We start from the raw sequence: 11,014 nt of genomic DNA, 5'->3' as shown, positions 1-11,014 counted from the left end.
AATCCGCGTAGTTAATTATGCGGATCGCTTTTCACATTCAAAATATTTTTTTGATTATATGAAGGTTTTAGATGTTTATAAACTGAACGTATTTAATGTCTTATGTTTTACTTTTATATGGAAAAACGATTTATCTTTATTTGTTTTTAACAACCTTTTTTTTTAAAACCACTAAATAAATACACATTAAGAAATTTTAGTTTTTTTAAGTGAACCTTTTTGTAGAACTAAGTTCAATCAATTTTGTATTTCTTATTGTGCATCTTTGGAATAAAATAGTATTACCAAACTTTGATCCTTCTATTACTCTTCCTGTTTTTAAAATTAAGTTAAAAAAATTAATTCTCTCTATGGACAACATTCTAAAATTCTACTAAAAATAAATGTAAAATGTATTTGTTAAATCTTCAGCTTATTATATATTAAAATGTGTTGTATCTTTGTTGTATATATATAAATATATATATATATATATATATATATATATATATATATATATATATATATATATATATATATATATATATATATATATATATATATATATATATATATATATATATATATATATATATATATTTATATATACATTTTATATATAAACGTTATAAATATTATAACTTTGATCTTCTTTTGGAAACCTAGATTTATATTGTTAGTACGCTGAATTGTATTATTTGCGTAATTGTATTACGACTTATGTTTTATGTATTACGGCTTATAAATTATGTAACACGACTAAAATTGTAAACTTAAAAAAAAAAAAGATGCGAGACGTATTTGTTTATCAAGAATATTATGATATTATTGTTTTCGCTTGAGTCATGCGGTTCAGAAGAATTGGTATTTTAATTCAAGCCATGAAGACCATAACTAAAGAAAAGTTTAAAATTTGTATTTATTTATTTTTGTTTTTTCTAAAATCTAAATTAAGTTCAAAATTCTTCAACAGCGGTTCTCGGTGACAAGACCGGTATGGTCTTCTTTGAGTTTCCGCGTTGTTTATCTTTATTCTTTACTTTTTTTTTTAACGATTTCTTTGCATGTAATTTTTCTTAATGATATATTTGTAAATATTGTATTAAATATTTTAATAAAGAACAAAAAAAAAGTAGATTGTTATCATGAAAATATGTGTATACTCTGCTGAACATAACTTTTTTTTTTAATTTTTTTTTAAACTCATTAAACATTAGTTCGGAAGACAACTCATCTGAACAAATGCCATTACCCATGGGCAATAGATAAAAAGTAAACAAAGATTTGATCAATCCGGACATAGCAAAAGTTTATATGAATCAAGAACTATATCCCAGTCGGCATATCTAGTATTGTAAATACTCTGAGTATTGATCACGTATGACATACCGCCATTGATACCAGAAAAATGCGCATTTAGTTTTAAGTTTCGAACTCGAGTTCAATACCACTTATTTATCAAAAATACGTATTTATAATATTTGATCAAAATCGTATATGTTATCGAATCCGATTTTGATCAAATATTAACAAATAAGGGGAAAAACGAAAATCTTTGCTTAAAAAGCGCATGCTATTTTATTGACATTTCTGTTATGCTATTACCTTTTTTGTTCTGTTTTAGAAAATTTAAAAAAATAAGTTAAAATTTTGAGCCAACACTGACACTTTAATTGTTGCTAAACGTTAAATTTTGTTATTAGGATTGCAGTTCTTTTATCTGTTTTTTGTTCTTTATTCTATAAGTATTAGATTTAAGTTAGATATGATTATAATTTGATATTTTATTACGAGATATATGTCTTTATATATAAATATATATGAACCTTTTTAGATATTTTCATGTTATTTTTAAATTTTTTGTTCACACAATTCAAGTTATATATGTTAATAGTTTGCATATGTGTTTATATTATGTTCAAAATTAAAATGTTTTTGATAAATATATGTATGTGGTAATATGTGTTATATAATTGTTTTATAAATGAATTTTTAAAATAGTATAAAATGTATCTATTGTGTATATAAATATTATAAGAAGTGTTTATATATGTTATACAAATTTAAATAAAAATATTGTGTTTTATAGTTAGTATATATGTTTATATTATGTTGTTTCCATGACATGGAAACAACATAGTATAAACATATATACTAACTATAAAACACAATATATTTATTTAAATTTATATAACATATATAAACACTTCTTATAATATTTATGGATCATGTTTTCAAAGTGTGTGACTTGGCAAACGTGTTGAGCAAGATTTTGCATAAAGTTGTTATTTATGTTACTAATGTTGTTACATTTGGCTTACCTTTATGTTGGTGTCTATTGTTAAAAATTATAAGTGGTTTTATTATTGAAAGTCACTGCTTTTAATCATTCACTAAAAGCCACTCAAGAAAAGTCATTTTGCCACATATACATTTTGTTTATGTCTTAATTTGAATTTTTAGAACCATGACGTACCAACATGAATTGTTTTCTAAAAGCTAACATGAAATAACAATATTTAACAACTACTACTCTCTTATCATGACATCTTATCTCTATCTGATATTTTGATTTGCGATTCATATATGATGTTTTTTTTTATATTTACTTATCCATTACATTTTTTCATTTCAGATTTATCATATGATGGATTTATGCAATATAAGAGAACAAATATATGTAAATCTTTATGAATTTTTTAAAAACATCTGCTAATAATTAGTCCAGTCAACGTTCAAACATCAATTTTGCATATGTCATCTTTAAGTAGTTTCTAGGCTTTTCTAAATGTGTTTCTTATTCACATGGTTTTGCAAGCAAGGTATGCAAGCAAATTTGAGCTAAAAATTTTTTTTTTTTAGCCTTTAAGGAGAATTGGTGTTACACTTTTTTAAATTTAATTTGTTTAAATATAGTAGTTTTTTACAAATAAATGTTTGTTTGTTCTTTGTTTTTTTACTTATTTGTTTTCAGATTCTTAAGAACTTGGCAACTTATCTAAGTAAGTTTTTTTTTTCTTTTTAGTGCAATTGGAAAGAGCTGAAAGTTATTTTTTAGAGCAATTGAAAAGAACTGAAGTGTTTTTTAGTTACTTCACACGGTATAACTGATCCTGATTTGAGTAAGTTTACTATTTTGTTTTATTTTATATTGGATTTATTTGATATTTGATATATGTTATATTTGATATATATTTTATGTATTTAACATGGAAAACTGACTGTAATTTGTTGACACAAAAGTTTATAAACATAAATCTGCCTATATTTCAGTATATTTTATATTTCTCTGTATCTTTATAAATATTCTTTCTTAGAAAAAATAACAGACTGGAAAAAATAAATAAATTCGTTGAAAGTAGTTGAAAAAAATGATGATGTATTTCCATATTTCATTGTGTAAAGTGTAATACCACTTTTTAAAGGTATGTGAATAGATATATATAGGGTTGCCAGATGTCCCGATTTTACGAAGGAGAACTAAGTAAAAAAAATATTTTTACATATATGGCGCAGAATTCTCCTTCGTAAAATCGGGACATCTGGTAACCCTAGACATATAGGGGAACATGGGGCAAGATGACAACTGTTTCGAAAAACGCCTGTATCTTAGTCTCTCCCAAAAATTAAAACTTACCTTTAGCTGGTGATGTAGCGATGTAATAAATCAAGTCAAACAAGGATAAAAAGTTTTTTTCTCAATGTCGGAAAAACTTTTTTAATACTTAGCTTTCGTCACAAAAATAATATTTAAAAAGAAACCATTGATAAATCTAGTGAAATTAATCTACTTCCCTTTCAGCTAAAGTCAACTGTTATGTTTAGTTTTGCTTAAGAGATAACTGTAGGTCGTCATCTTGTTCCATTCGTCATCTTGCCCCATTTGTCATTTTGCCCCATTCGTCATTTTACCCCATTTTCCCCTATATATATATATATATATATATATATATATATATATATATATATATATATATATATATATATTTAAATAATTAATTTAGAGTAAAATATATTGATTGACATTGCTTCATTTTTTTATACAAGATTGTGCATTTATTATTTTTGTGCATTAAGGTAAAAATAATTTTGTGCATTTTAGTCTAGATTCTTTTTTAATTAAAAATAATTGATGTAAATAAATATTGTTTATTATTTTTGATAAACGACTTATGTATATAAACATATAAAAAGATATGGATTTCAATAAATCTTTAGTTTAAATAAAGTCTTTGATTAGAAAAGATCACAATTTGTAAGATTCTTTTACGTTCATTTATTCAGTTGCAGCAATAGTAAGATTACTGGTAATATGTTTAATGATAATAGTTAAATTGAAATAGATAGTATTAGGCTCAACGAAGTTATTAATGTAAATGCTTATAGGCAACTTGAAAATAGTAGTCAAATGAAAAAAATAGATCATTTTTAAGAAATATTTTACGATTTGCTTGCTATTTTATGGTATAATTGTTTAAATTGTTTAACTATAATTGTCCCTCGATTGTTCAAATATTGTAATAAATAAAATCTTTTCAGTCCAAGTATTTAAGTTAATAAAATATTTTATTAAGTTGTGGTATTATTTGTCAGTGTTACTACATTGTATTGTCTAGCCTTTTTATAATCTTTTTTAATTATACTGTAGTTACAGAATATATACTTTCTGTTATTATTATCCTAATTCTACTAACAATAAAATGCAAATAGTACTTTTGTAATTAAAAATTGTAATTTTTTTTTTAATTTCATTTTTTAGGTATTTGCAGGCTTTACTTGACTTTCCGTTTCTGGTACCTGTGTTGTGACAGATTTTAAAAAGAACTCAACTGATGTTAATGCGGTCTTCGTCGTTAACTATAAGCAATGACGTTGCTGATAGGGAGTCAAAGTTAAAATATTTATAGATAAATTTGTATTAAATTTTTTAGATAATATATCAAGTTATTAATGTGTTTTTATTGTTATTAAAGATTTAATAACTCATAACCCGTATTACGGGTTGCTTACTGCTAGTCATTATCATTATGTTATGAATTCATATTAGTTAATAAAATTGTATTGAATATTTTCTGGTTATCGTGTTTTATACGTGTTCAAATGTGAGTTTGATACTCAATAGGCGTCGTATTGTATACCTGTCTTTATACGCATCTGACGTCTATTTTTAATGCGCGTTTGACACGATAAAATGGCTAACAAATATTCGTAAATAATGCGTATTCTGGAAAGTTTTAAATGCGCATGTAATACCAGGGAAATATCGTATTGAATATTCTCTGGTTATCGTGTTTTATACGTGTTTACAAGAGTTTCAAATGCGAGTTTGATACTCAGTAGGCGTCGTATTGTATACCCGTCTTTATACGCATCTAATGCGTATTTCTAATGCGTATTCGACACGATAAAATGGCTAACATACATACCACATCGATACGTATTTAAATGAGTTTCTAATGCGCATTTACAACTAAATTTGCCGACTGGGATAGTTCTTGATTCATATAAACTTTCGCTATATCCAAATTGTTTGTTAAAATCTTGAGCTATATAGCTCAAGAATTTAACAAACTTTTTACTGATATAGGAGCAACACTGTCCGAAAAAATCTAAAGATTTTTTCGGACAGTGTTGGTTCTATATTTTGTACAATTTGTGTTGGTTCTATATTTTGTACAATTTGTGTTGATTCTATATTTTGTACAATTTGTGTTGGTTATATATTTTGTACAATTTTTTAAATTCTTGAGCTATAGTTTTTGATTCATATAAACTTTTGTTATCAACTCTAACCATTTGTAGCAGAAAACCGAGCATGATTTTTTTTTTTGCCAATAATTTCTTTCATTATTTACCACGTGCACTTAGTGTCGTTTTTAAATGTATTAAATAATTGGGAGTAATAGTTTTTCTTCAGGTTTTTGCGAACTTTTTCGAATAGGTTTTTATAGTTCTTATAAATTTTTTTTTTTGTTGCTGTTTTTTTTTAAAAAAGGAGTATGTTCTACTTTGATGTCTTTAGGCCTATATCCACGCAAAGCCGACCGTGTTTAGATTTTTACACCAACGTACCGTTAGTGTCGTATCATCGATTAAAAAATCTAAGGGGTCGTCCATAAGTTACGTCACGTAGTTTTTGACATTCTTTGAAGTCTTCTCTAGATTTAAAACTAAAAAAAAAATGTTGCGTCGCAAAATTGAAAAACGCCCCTTCCCCTCGTAACAAATTGTCTACCCCTCGCCCCCTCTCCCCCTAAAGCGTGACGTAATTTATGGACAACCCCTAAGCCCGATCAAGTTAGTTTATTGAAATGATTTTAAAAATAAGAAAAATCGTTATAGTTTTATATATTTAAGTTAAATTAAAAAAATATAGTTTTTATATTATACGCTTTTGGTAGTTTTTTTATGATTGAATGACTTAAATCATCTACCAAATAAAATATTCAATAAAAATATTGATCTGTAGTGGTTTGTATTTATTAAATTTATTGCGCAACATTGAAATAAAGTTTATCAATGATAAATGATAACGGGATATCATTTATGTCTTGTTCACCTTTACCTTCGTGAAACAAATAAATAAAATAAATGATATAAAAATTTTGCAGTAGAATCATTTTTGGAGTAGAATCAGTTTTTCGAAATACTTTCTACAACACAAATAAAATATGATTCTAGCAGTCCGACTATAACAACCACACGTTCTTAAACTAAAAAAACCCACGTGCCCAAGACAATTATGATTTTGGACTGTCGATGTTTGGTAAATATTTCATAAATAGCCAATAATATTTAGTAGTGTTTGAATGTCTTGAGAGAATTTCAGCTAAATTTAGTTTATAATTTTGAAATTGTTGAGTATTTTTATAAACCAAAGTAATATATTTTCCATTTTTATATAAATGTTCTGCTAGATAACTGTAACTTTGCTTTATCTGATAGCTATCAAATGTTATGTATTTTTGCATATCCTCTATAGAAAATTTTGGGAAATCATTTATATCTAATGCGTCATATTTCTTTTCAATGTTGTTTTTGTATTCAAAATGTATGATTTCAATTCGGTTTCTTAAATTAATTTTATTTTTCATTATAATTGCAATATCTTTATCGTCGTTTTTATCGGACATATGCTTTAAATAAGAACAGTTGATCAAAGAAACAGATGTTCTAACACCAGTCATTATATGAGGAAGCATTGTATTCCTTGCTTTTTCAAAAAAAACAAAGATTGTTTAAATGTACTATTAACAACCTCAACAACCCATCTGCATTTTGTAACAAACCTAGTATGGTTAGCTTGTAAACTAGTTAACTGACTTTTAGAACAAGTTGGCATCTTCGTAAATACTTTATATGAATTTATCAGTTCATCAATGATCTTTTTGAAACCTTTAAAACTAATAAATCATTGGACTAAACTAGTTTTCTTTTTGTTTTTAAAATATCTCCTAATATAGTTGCGTCGTTGATAGTTGCAGCAAAAGGTCCATAAACATCAATAGTAAGAACCATTTGCTGTGCATACTACAAAAGGCTTCACTAATTATTATTATTATTTCAACTTTTTTTATAGAACAAATAAGTATCATTGGATATAATTGCTGTTCGTCTTTTAAGTCAAACAAATCTCTGATTATATCTGTGTTATTTAGTCACCAACCTTTTTGTGATTGTGATTTTGCTCCTAATTTTTTGTCAACAAAACATAAACAAAAAGAAAGGATTATCGCATTAATTTGTACTCAACTGATGTACGCGTTAATGTAGGCATGCAAATGTACCTCAAAAAAGTATAATTTATAAAAAGTAGGGGAAAGGGGGCTAAATAGTACCCCCTAAGGAAAAAAATTATCATGATTTCAAGATGTAAATATTAAAATAAAGAGCACACTAATAAAAACTAAAAATAAACAAGGTGGTACTAATTACCCACAAGAAGGTTCAAATAGTATCACTAGTGAGGCTAATAAGTACCAAATAGTATGAAGAAAAAAAGAAGCTCGGCACTAATAATAAGTAATAAATAAAACAATAACTGGTTCATTCTACACTTGTAAAATATATTCATTGACATAATTCACATATATAACTATCATGTGACCCATTTTGAGTCTCAGATGATGAGCATGCAACATGTACCCATGCTCCACAAATTAAACACTAAATCATATCCTCCTCAATGTCCTCATCACACTTGAAGCAGTACCAACGCTGCCCTTTGTTATCTCTAGAGGTTGGGCAATTCTGTTTTTGTTGCCCCTTTAACCTACTTGAACTAGTAGTACATTTATTTTTTTTGACAATTTTCTTATTTATATTTTGACTTGATTTCTTTTTGTCAGTTGTTCTCATAGTTTTGGGGGTATTGTTAAATAAAAGCTGCTTTTTATTTGGACTTGATGTTAATATCTAGGAGCTTTCTTTTTTTTCTTTTTCTTTTTGCTGGCATTTTGACATGCACAGGAATTGGTGAAATGTGTTTCGATGCCTGCATGGTACGACTAATAGGACAGTGTAATTATTACATCAAATAGTGTAAAAAAAAGGAAAAAGACTTACCTCCTTTCTTTAACGTTCGATTCCGCCATTTTTTGGTCAGTATACATATTTCATCTGCTGGCTTGATTTTATCGTGTTTCCGCCAATTTCAACGAATCAGAAAAAGAACAATGACGCTGGTACGAATTGCACAGCGGTACTAATTACCCCCTTTCCCCTACCTCAAAAAAAGTTTCAAATAGTTATAAAAAAAAAATGGTGGTAAAGATATAATGAGAACGTTCTGTTTTAGCGTTCCATGAATTTATTAAGAGTCATTTCACAATTAGACATTTTAGCTATTTGAATAAATGTGCCACATGCAATAATTTTAAAATTTCACAATGTTATAAATGAGAAACTCGACAAATCTTATGTTTTAGAATTTAAAAAATCAACGAAAAAAGAAGCTGAAGAATGTCCAATAAATAACAATTCTGCCATTAAAAGTATGATTACGAGTTTTAATGGATCATGGCGGCGTCATGAATTCAGTTCTATGAAGTATAGGCAGACAGGGACTCAAAGAGGATATGAATGACCAAAGTCATCACAACCTTTTCATAAAACCCATGTTTAGGCTTTTAACAAGTTTAAAGTAAAACAAAATTTAAAAAAAAAGTTATATGAAAAAGTAAGCATCTCCGTTATATATTTGGAATAAAAGACAATAAATAGAATAAACTACTGTAAATATAAAAAAAAAATTAAATAAAAAATAAAACATAGTATAAGAAATTAAGTTTATTAAAAAGATTTATCAAAAAAGTTTGTATATCAAATTTTAAAGCTTTCATCTGATTTCAAAATCTCTGTTTTTATATAAAACTTAAATGAATTTACTGATTTCACCATACTGAAATGGCTGTTTTTAAAGCTCGGTATGTTATGCTGTACTCTTTATATTTGGTTAACTTACGAGGCATCTTTTTTTTAAATAGATGAGAGAACTTATTAGCTTTTCACTTTAAGCAGATCCTAAAAAATAACTATTTTACTTTTAGTATATATCAGCCCTAGGCTCCTTTTGTATCAACAGAGTTACGAAGTTTATTCAGAGATGCAAAGTTAGATAACTCTTAAGATGCATCTACTTTTTACTAAAATTTTTTTAATGGAAAGTGGGTTAGGAGTGATTTACTTGTAGTAGTGAATCATTGGTTCCATAGCTAAAATGGGCCACGAAAAGACGCCACGTTTTCACTTGTAACAGACAGACTATTAAGTTCAATCAACATTTTACCGGATCTTGGCGCGCAACATTGGCGCGTGGGTGTCTGTGTTAGCTGTATATTCGATTTGTTTCATATTTCATTTTTTTCTGTGCAAAAGTGTAATTTTTGTACTTTTTGAAAGTATTTTAAAGAACACTTTGATCATTTTGAAATATCCGATAGTGATTGACAAGTAAGTTTTAAACAATTTAGTGTTCAAAACATTTTTTTTTTACACATAAACTACGCACATATTGTACATTTAACATTTTAATTCAGTTGCACGGCTTGAGGAGGAATTCGTTCGTCGTAAGAGTTTACTACATGTGAACAGCTTGAGAAGTAACTCATTCTTCGTAAGAATTCACTACATGTGAAGAATTCTCTACATGTGAACTCTTTATCCATTTATCTTCTGTATAAAAGTATTATCAAGTTTGACTTTGAGTATTTCTGTAAAAAAACTCTTAAACCACTTTACAATAAAGCTATTTTTTTTAAAGTTTTATAATGCCTCGAATGAATAATAAGAAAAAATATCTTTAAAAGTGAACCCTGTATTAAAGATATGTAAAAAGGATTAACTTTATATAAAGAAACAGCTAAGATCTCTGCCATCCCAAATGCAAAGGTCTATCATTATTAGTAAAAAATGTTGGTTGATAAAAATATAATACTGACTCCAAACAATTATATTAAAAGAGTGTTCATTTAGACGGACTAGATTTGAAACTACAAAAAAAATGTTTTGATAAGTTCGTAAATGTTTTATGACCTTCCAATAAAAAAAAATTTTAGTGCATAGCGTTTGAGATCTATATAAGAAACTACAAATGAAACTATTATTTCACAAAAGTAGTACAAACACGAATATATATATGCATGAAACGTCAGAATGAATAATTTTAGAAAACAACATCCAGATATGTTTCTTATTAAAAGAATGTTCTTCTTTTAAGGCAACACCATTCAATGTCCATCGTGTAAATTAATTTTTTGATTACTGAAAGAAATTCTTGTAAAATCACTAGCGTTTTTATGTAGAGTCTGGACTTCGTACTCTTGAAGAACCTTTAGCTCTTTTTTTTTTAATGTTTTTCGCCTGCCCAAGGCCAAGGGGGCCAATGCAGTTGAGAAGGGTACTTTATTATTTCATTGTAGTTACAACTGATAACTCCGAAACACAAACCTTAACGAGCAGGGCCGCTGCGCGAGAAACACATTGAGCGCGGATTGAACTCAGAACTTTTCGCCTACGAAACGAGCGCCCTACCACT

General features: G+C 27.1%; 1 long non-coding RNA gene across 1 annotated transcript; it reads left to right on the top strand.

Annotated features, from left to right (window-relative positions):
• Positions 1–2,616: 2,616 nt before the first annotated feature.
• Positions 2,617–4,930, top strand: LOC136092132 (uncharacterized). The gene is made up of 4 exons (XR_010644221.1): positions 2,617–2,801; positions 3,005–3,101; positions 3,297–3,404; positions 4,739–4,930. It is a non-coding gene; the product is annotated as an uncharacterized LOC136092132 (long non-coding RNA).
• Positions 4,931–11,014: the final 6,084 nt, after the last annotated feature.

Source organism: Hydra vulgaris, chromosome 15 (assembly GCF_038396675.1).
Source record: "Hydra vulgaris chromosome 15, alternate assembly HydraT2T_AEP".
In the NCBI taxonomy this organism is placed as follows: Eukaryota; Metazoa; Cnidaria; class Hydrozoa; order Anthoathecata; family Hydridae; genus Hydra; species Hydra vulgaris.
The sequence above is the reverse complement of the archived record's forward strand: the minus strand, read 5'-3'. Positions and strand labels throughout refer to the sequence as shown.